A 7,450-nucleotide genomic window follows, 5' to 3' on the forward strand; every position below is an offset into this window, starting at 1 on the left:
CTGCTGGGATTACAGGCATGAGCCCCCATGCCTGGCTTTGTTTTTAGGATTTAAAAATTTTCTCTCCGTGACACAGGAGGTCCTGATGACATGTGCCCTCTTGGGTGGAAATTTTAGAAAACGTTTTCAAATTATGAAACTTATGGTTATAATATTGAATACAAACAAAGATGATTTAATTGAAAAGCTTTCCTTTGTTTGACTATTTATGATCAGTTTTACCCCTAGACCCTGACCAGGCAGAGAGAATTCTTAGGATTGTATAAGAGTAAGCTGCAGCCAGGAAAGGATAGGAAATTAGTAGGTGAGAGACCAAGATTAAGAACAGAAGACTTCTTTCTTCTCTTTCCCTTTTATGCAGATGAGTGATAGCTTTGGCCCCAGCGAAACACACACACTCCAGAGCACTATACAGAGAACTTTGGCTAAGGGTTAAAGATACTTTGGTCTTCAACTGACCCCAAGTTTTAAAACTTTTTCAGTTTATTAAGTACTGTTACAAATTCTTACTTGATCTTTGCACAACTGTTTAAAATGAATGGTTTCAATTATCACTCCTGTTTTATGGATAAACTGAAGTCACAACGAGGCTAAGTGGTTTATCTATTAATATTTCTCAGTACTGCCTTAAGTTTTTTGTCTAAGGATGTTCTTTCTGCTATCCCATGATGTTTTGGCAAATGTAGTCTAAAGTGATTCTAGAATAGGAGTCAGATATAGGTAAAGAAAAAAGGGTCACCAAGGAAAGAGAAGGTAATGTTTAAGACAGTCCTTTGGTCTGAATGCTTGTGTTCCCCACAATCCATATTTGAAATCCTAACCCCCAATGTGATAGCATTAGGAGGAGGTGGGCCTTTGGGTAGTGATTAAGTCATGAGGGTGGAGCCCTCATGATGAGGAGTAGTGCCCTTATAAAAGAGGGCTCAGAGAGCTGCTTGCCCTCTTCCACCATAGTAAGACACAGTGAGAAAGCGCCATCTACCAACCAGAGAGTGAGTCCTCAGCAGACTCTGAATCTGCCAGTGCCTTGATCTTGGACTTCTTAGCCTCTAGAACCGTGAGAAGTGAATTTCTGTTGTTTGTAACCTACCCAGTCTGTGTTATTTTGTTTAAGCAGCCCAATAGACTAAGGCACCTGAGGAAATAGGGTCACATTTAATGAGAATTTCTAGAAAAATGGTGGCACCCTGGAGGGTGAATCTTTAACAGAATCATGTGTTGCGGAGAAATGGAAACATTAGGGAGATGAGGAAAGTCTCTCTGACCTTGAAGAGTTAAGCATAGTAGCGATGGAATAGAGGGTTAAGGGAAAGAGTGTTCTCCTTTTCTTGAGTTTTGAGCATTCTCTGGAGTAGTGATCACAAAGGTAATTTGTAACTTTTATTTAGTTGTTAATTATATATTGGTAGGCAATTATTATTTAAATTAACAGTTAACTTGATTGCAAGCTCTTGATGGTAAAATCTACCTTTGTTTCTTCTGTATCCTCCTCTGAACTCTCTTGCTGCTTACTTAGTCCCCTGAGAACTTGTTAGATACATCCTTCTCAAGAAAGGAGAAGTGAGAGAAGACAGAGCGTTTGAATCCCACCTCCTGTACTGTGTGACTTTGGGCAAATTACTGAAGCTTTCAGAGCCTCAGTTCTTTCCTCTTTAATTGAGTGGGTGAGAACTGCTGTATCTCCAAAGTTGTCATAGTGCCACTTTTGAAGTTGTGATTTGTTGAATATAAATAAGTGAAGACTTAGTATACTGTAATCCAGTGGTCCCCAACCTGTTTTGCACCAGGGACCATTTTCATAGAAGACAGTTTTTTCACAGACAGTGGGCCAGGGCGGGGGTGGGGAGAGGGGGGAGAATGGTTTTGGGATGAATCTGTTCTATCTCAGATCATCAGACATTAGATTCTCATAAGGAGTGTGCAGCCTAGATCCTTCGCATGCAGTCGCTCCAGTGAAAATCTAACGCCACCGCTGATCTGATAGGAGGCAGAGCTCAGGTGGTAATGCTCACTGGCCCGCACCTCACCTCCTTCTGCTGTGCTGCCAGGTTCCTAACAGGCCACAGACAAGTACCAGTCCATGGCCTGGGGATTGGGGACCCCTGTACTAATCTATACCTGATCTATACAGTGATATCTTGCACAGGCCTCTGGCCATGCTGACCTAGTTTATTCTATATATTCCTGTTGTACTCTGTGGAAAATAAACTTCTGTTGTCCCTTCTCGCCTGCTCTAGTTTCTTTCTTTTGAATAGTATGCCTTCTGAAAAGGGTGTCTTTAAGCTTTTGCTTTCTTGTAAAAATATTTTATAAGAATTTCAGGGATGGGCTGGGTGCAGTGGCTCATGCCTTCCATCCCAGCACTTTGGGAGGCTGATCACCTGAGGTCAGGAGTTTGAGACCAGCCTGGCCAACATGGTGAAACTCTGTCTCTACTAAAAATACAAAAATTAGGCGGGTGTGGTTGCACGCACCTGTAATGCCAACTACTTGAGAGACTGAGGCAGAGAATCACTCAAACCCAGGAAGTAGACATTGCAGTGAGTCGAGATTGTGCCACTGCACTCCAGCCTGGGCAACAGAGCAAGACTCCATCTCAAAAAAGAAAAATAAAAATTTGTAATGATGAGTTTCAGGGAATTTTAATCCTGAGTGAGTTTTGATCACAGAGAATTGTGATATTAAGGGCATATAATGGGGTTTATTTCATCATTTAAATTTTGTATGTCTTTAACTTCTCCCAAGTATAGCTTTAGAATAATTTTTAGCAAACAGTAATTGAACAATTTGAACTTGAGTCTGCATCCTTTTTTTTTTGAGACAGAGTCTCGCCCTGTTGCCCAGGCTGGAGTGCAATGGCGTGATCTCAGCTCACTGCAACCTCCGCCTCTCAGGTTCAAGCAATTCTCCTGTCTCAGCCTCCCGAGTAGCTGGGATTACAGGCACACGCCACTATACCAGTCTTTTTTTTGCCCGCCTCGGCCTTCCAAAGTGCTAGGATTATAGGCGTGAGCCACCATGCCCAGCCAAGTCCTCATCCTTTTCTTGCCTACTTGCCATCAGAGATGCAAATGTAGTTTAAGAGAAAAGTATTTTGTTGCTAAGAACTAATAGGAAGTTTTTTTTTTTTTTTTTGAGATGGAGTCTTGCTCTGTTGCCCAGGCTGGAGTACAATCGCAATGGTGTGATCTCAGCTCACTACAACCTCCGCCTCCTGGGTTCAAGTGATTCTTCTACTTCAGCCTCCCGAATAGCTGGGATCACAGGGACGCGCCACCATGCCCAGCTAATGTTTGTGTTTTTAGTAGAGACGGGATTTCACCGTATTGGCCAGACTTGTCTTGAACTCCTTACTTCAGGTGATCCGCCTCCCTTGGCCTCCCAAAGTGCTGGAATGACAGGCATGAGCCACTGCGCCTGGACAAACTAATATGAAGTTAATTGGTAGTTATCTAATTTCTGTACTGCCCTAAAGTTGTCTTTGTAAGGGTGAAACAAACATAACTAGCATGATTGGTCATATCTGGCAGATGGTGAATGAGTCCTGGTCAGGAATTTACAGTGTGACTTCCTGTATAAGGTCTGTCATATACTGGATGTGTGATCTTGGTGAAATTACTACCTTAGCTGGGGCTATGTTCCTCATTTTAAAAACAGAAAATTTTCCTGCTTTGATTTTTATCAGAAGGGCTCTTGTTAAGATGTAAAAGTAGTAAAGCTACATTAGAACATAAACTAGGTGCGGCAATATTTGAGAGCCATTTGTGTTAAAAGAATAATCAGCTTTGAATATTTTGTAAAAAGTATTGTGTATGTTTGAACACCTCATTATACTGAGACTTTGAGTAATCTGATAAAAGTCATCCCAACTACTTATTGATGCTTTTTAAGATAAAAATGCATAGAATGCTTCCTCTGGCCTCCCATTTCATTGACCAGTATCTCTGTTTTCTGTTACATAAAAACTAATTGCATACATTCTATTTTTTTAAACCTTTTTTTTCTTTTTTACTGAGCAGGCAATGGTTATGAATAATTGCATACCTTCTAAATTGTTACTATACAGTTTCTTCTTTTTTTTTTTTTCTCTTTTAGCACATCAGATTGCATTGCATTTATTACATTTTCTTCTTGCTGAGGGTTTTTATTTTTATTTTTTCATTTTTTCAGATGGAGTCTTGCTCTGTCACCCAGACTGGAGTACAGTGGCGTAATCTGTGTTCATTGCAACCTCTGCCTCCTGGGTTCAAGTGATTCTCCTGCCTCAGCCTCCCAAGTAGCAGAGACTGCAGGCGTGCGCCACCATGCCCAGCTAATTTTTTTTTGTATTTTTAGTAGAGATGGAGTTTCACCATGTTCGCCAGGCTGGTCTTGAACTCTTGGCCTCAGGTAATCCGCCCTTCTTAGCCTCCCAAAGTGCTGGGATTACAGGTGTGAGCCACTGTACCCGGCCTATTTTTAACATGGAAAGACTTGTGATATTGTTCTTCATCACTGTGAAGATTTGGCTGGCTATGTGAAAAGTAACTTTATCATAAATCACGTTCTTTAAAATCACAATAAAGAGAGTTTTTATATTCTGGCCTTGAATTAGCCAGTGTTGTCTCCGCCTTCTCAGGAAGAGCTCTGCTTGCATGGAGTGGGGGAGAAGAGGAGGAGATAATTGTTTTTCTATAAAAATGTGTCTTTAAAAAAACTTTTATGTATTAATAATTTGAAATTTTTAGCACAAAAAGGTAGAATGGTATAATGAATCTCTGTGGACCCATCACTTGCCTTCAACAGTTAATCTCATGGTGGTTTTGTTTCATCCATACCTCTCCCCGCTTGGCAGGTTTATTTTAAACTAGACCCCAGATATTGTATCACTTTAACTGAAAATACTTAGTGAGATCCCTAAGAGATAAGGACTCTTTTTGGATGTGATCATTGACATTGTACTTATGTAACAATGTCATTTCAACAGTGTTCAAAGTTCCTGATAGTTCATAAATGTCCTTTTACTAGGTTGGTTTGAATCAGGATTGGTATCTCTTAATTTTGTTTTAATCTGTAACCATTCCCCTGCCATCTCTTAAGATTTATTTATTTAGGCCAGGCACAGTGGCTCAAGCCTGTAATCCCAGCACTTTGGGAGGCTGAGACGGGCGGATCACGAGGTCAGGAGATCAAGACCATCCTGGCTAACACAGTGAAACCCTGTCTCTACTAAAAAAATACAAAAAACTAGCTGGGCGTGGTGGCGGGCACCTGTAGTCCCAGCTACTTGGGAGGCTGAGGCAGGAGAATGGCGTAAACCTGGGAGGCGGAGTTTGCAGTGAGCTGAGATCCGGCCACTGCACTCCAGCCTGGGCGACAGAGCGAGACTCCGTCTCAAAAAAAAAAAAAAGATTGATTTATTTTTTGCCATTTATTTGCTGAGGAAACTGAGTGACATTCCCTGGATTTAGGTGCTGCATCCAAAATTTTTTTTTCCTGATTATAAAAGTTAATATGTAACCATTATATGATATTTGAAAATTGTACAAAGTGAAAAGTAAAATCCTGCCACCCAGAGGTAACAGATGTTAAAGTTTTATGTTTTCTTCCTGTGCCTTTAAAAACATGTGCATTTGCAGGCCAGGAGCGATGACTCATGCCTGTAATCCCAGCACTTTGGGAGGCCGGGGCGGGCGGATCACTTGAGGTCAGGAGTTCAAGACCAGCCTGGCCAAAATGGTGAAACCCTGTCTCTACTAAAAATAAAAAAAATTAGCTGGGTGTGGTGGCACACACCTGTAATCCTAGCTACTCGAGAGACTGACGCAGGAGAATCACTTGAACCCAGGAGGTGGAGGTTGCGGTGAGCCGAGATGTGCCACTGCACTCAAGCCTGGGCAAAAAAGGGAGACTCTATCTCAAAACATAAATTAATAAAAATAAATTAAAACATGCATTTGCTATGTTTTTTTTTAATGCCCTTTTTAATATACTTTTAACATTATGTTGTGATCATTCCTTTATATTATCAAGAAAGAAAATGAGGCTGAGTGTGGTGGCTCATTCCTGTAATCCCAGCATTTTGGGAGGCTGAGGCAGGAAGATCGCTTGAGCCTGGGAGTTCAAGACTAGCCTGAGAAACATAATGAGACCCCGTCTCTACTTAAAAAAAAAAAAAAAGCCAAGCATGATAACATGTGCCCCGATAGTCCCAGCCACTTGGGATCAGATCACTTGAACCTGAGAGGTCAAGGATGGAGTGAGCCATGATTGCTCTACTGCATGCAGCCTGTGTGACAGAGCAAGAGCCTTTCTCAAAAAAAAAAAAAAAAAAAAAGAAACATTTGGCTGTATAATTCTTTACAGTGTGTATCACAATTTAAATATTTCTTTTTAGCTGGATATTTAGATTATCCCTATTTTTCACTACTTTAAAGGCATGATAACCGTCTTTGTATATAAATCTTTGTATTTCAGATTATCTTCCTTGATAGGCTTAGAACTGGACTTACTCAGAGGGCATGCATGTTTTTTAACATCTGGATTTGTATTGCCAGAAAAGTTATCATAGTTTGTAATTTCCAATGCAGTGTATAAATGGCTCCATCTTACTAAAGAATTGGTTTGCATTTGCTCTTTATTTTTAAAATGTCTTTGCCAGCTATATTAGTGGAATGTTTGGCATTTTTTTCGCCTAATTCTGTTGCTTTTTAAATTTTACTTGGGATTTTTTAAAAATGCACAGTCTTGTGTCCTAAATTTGATATTTTCATTGTATTTATCTTTTTTGCGTTTTCTCTGTACTTTAATGGATGCAAAGTTTGTATGTATCTGTAGGAAGTCCTTCCCTGAATATCAAATAAATGTTAACCTTACTTATCTGGTAGAATTGCTGATTTTTTTTTCTTCCTTAACTGCTAGTAGGTTTTCTTTTTCTTTTTGGAATTTTTTCTGGGGAGCTTTCCAGCAAAAACTGGAAAGCCTGCTAGACAAATTCTGAAAGAGCTATAACACTGTAGGTTTTCCTAGCACTGAATTTATTGAAATTGGAATCCCTTCCCCATTTATTTGTGATTTCAATTTTGATATATAAATATAAATAAATATATTTTGAGGGGAATTTGTTCAGACAATTCTATAAACTGATTTGCTGGTTGTAATTGTGTATGTGTGTGTGTGTTTGCACACTGTTTTTTACAAACTTGTGTATTCCTGCCAGGACAAGGAAGACATTTGGCCTTAAAAATTTAATACAGGGTCATCAGGACTCACCACTTCCCACATAAAAGTGGATTGTTGTAGAAACAGTAATAATAAAGTATCATTTTCATTACATTCCTATAGTACATAGCAGCTCACAAGCACTTTTATTTATTTATTTATTTATTTATTTTGAGACGGAGTCTCGCTCTGTCGCCAGGCTGGAGTGTAGTGGCCGGATCTCAGCTCACTGCAAGCTCCGCCTCCCGGG

At 40.1% G+C, this 7,450-nt stretch overlaps 1 protein-coding gene across 2 annotated transcripts in view; it reads left to right on the forward strand.

Moving 5' to 3' along the window:
• The first annotated feature begins 940 nt into the window (after positions 1-940).
• The window catches only part of SMIM14 (small integral membrane protein 14), a 73,352-nt gene continuing 66,842 nt past the window's right edge, over positions 941-7,450 (forward strand). Inside the window, exon 1 of one of the 2 annotated variants that reach the window (XM_011949089.1) lies at positions 941-1,081. The gene's annotated coding sequence lies outside the window, so the exon portion shown is untranslated. The remainder of the gene's footprint in view (positions 1,082-7,450) is intronic. The other variant, XM_011949091.1, reaches the window with a different exon arrangement.

This window comes from Colobus angolensis, unplaced genomic scaffold (assembly GCF_000951035.1).
Source record: "Colobus angolensis palliatus isolate OR3802 unplaced genomic scaffold, Cang.pa_1.0 Scaffold29, whole genome shotgun sequence".
NCBI lineage: Eukaryota > Metazoa > Chordata > Mammalia > Primates > Cercopithecidae > Colobus > Colobus angolensis.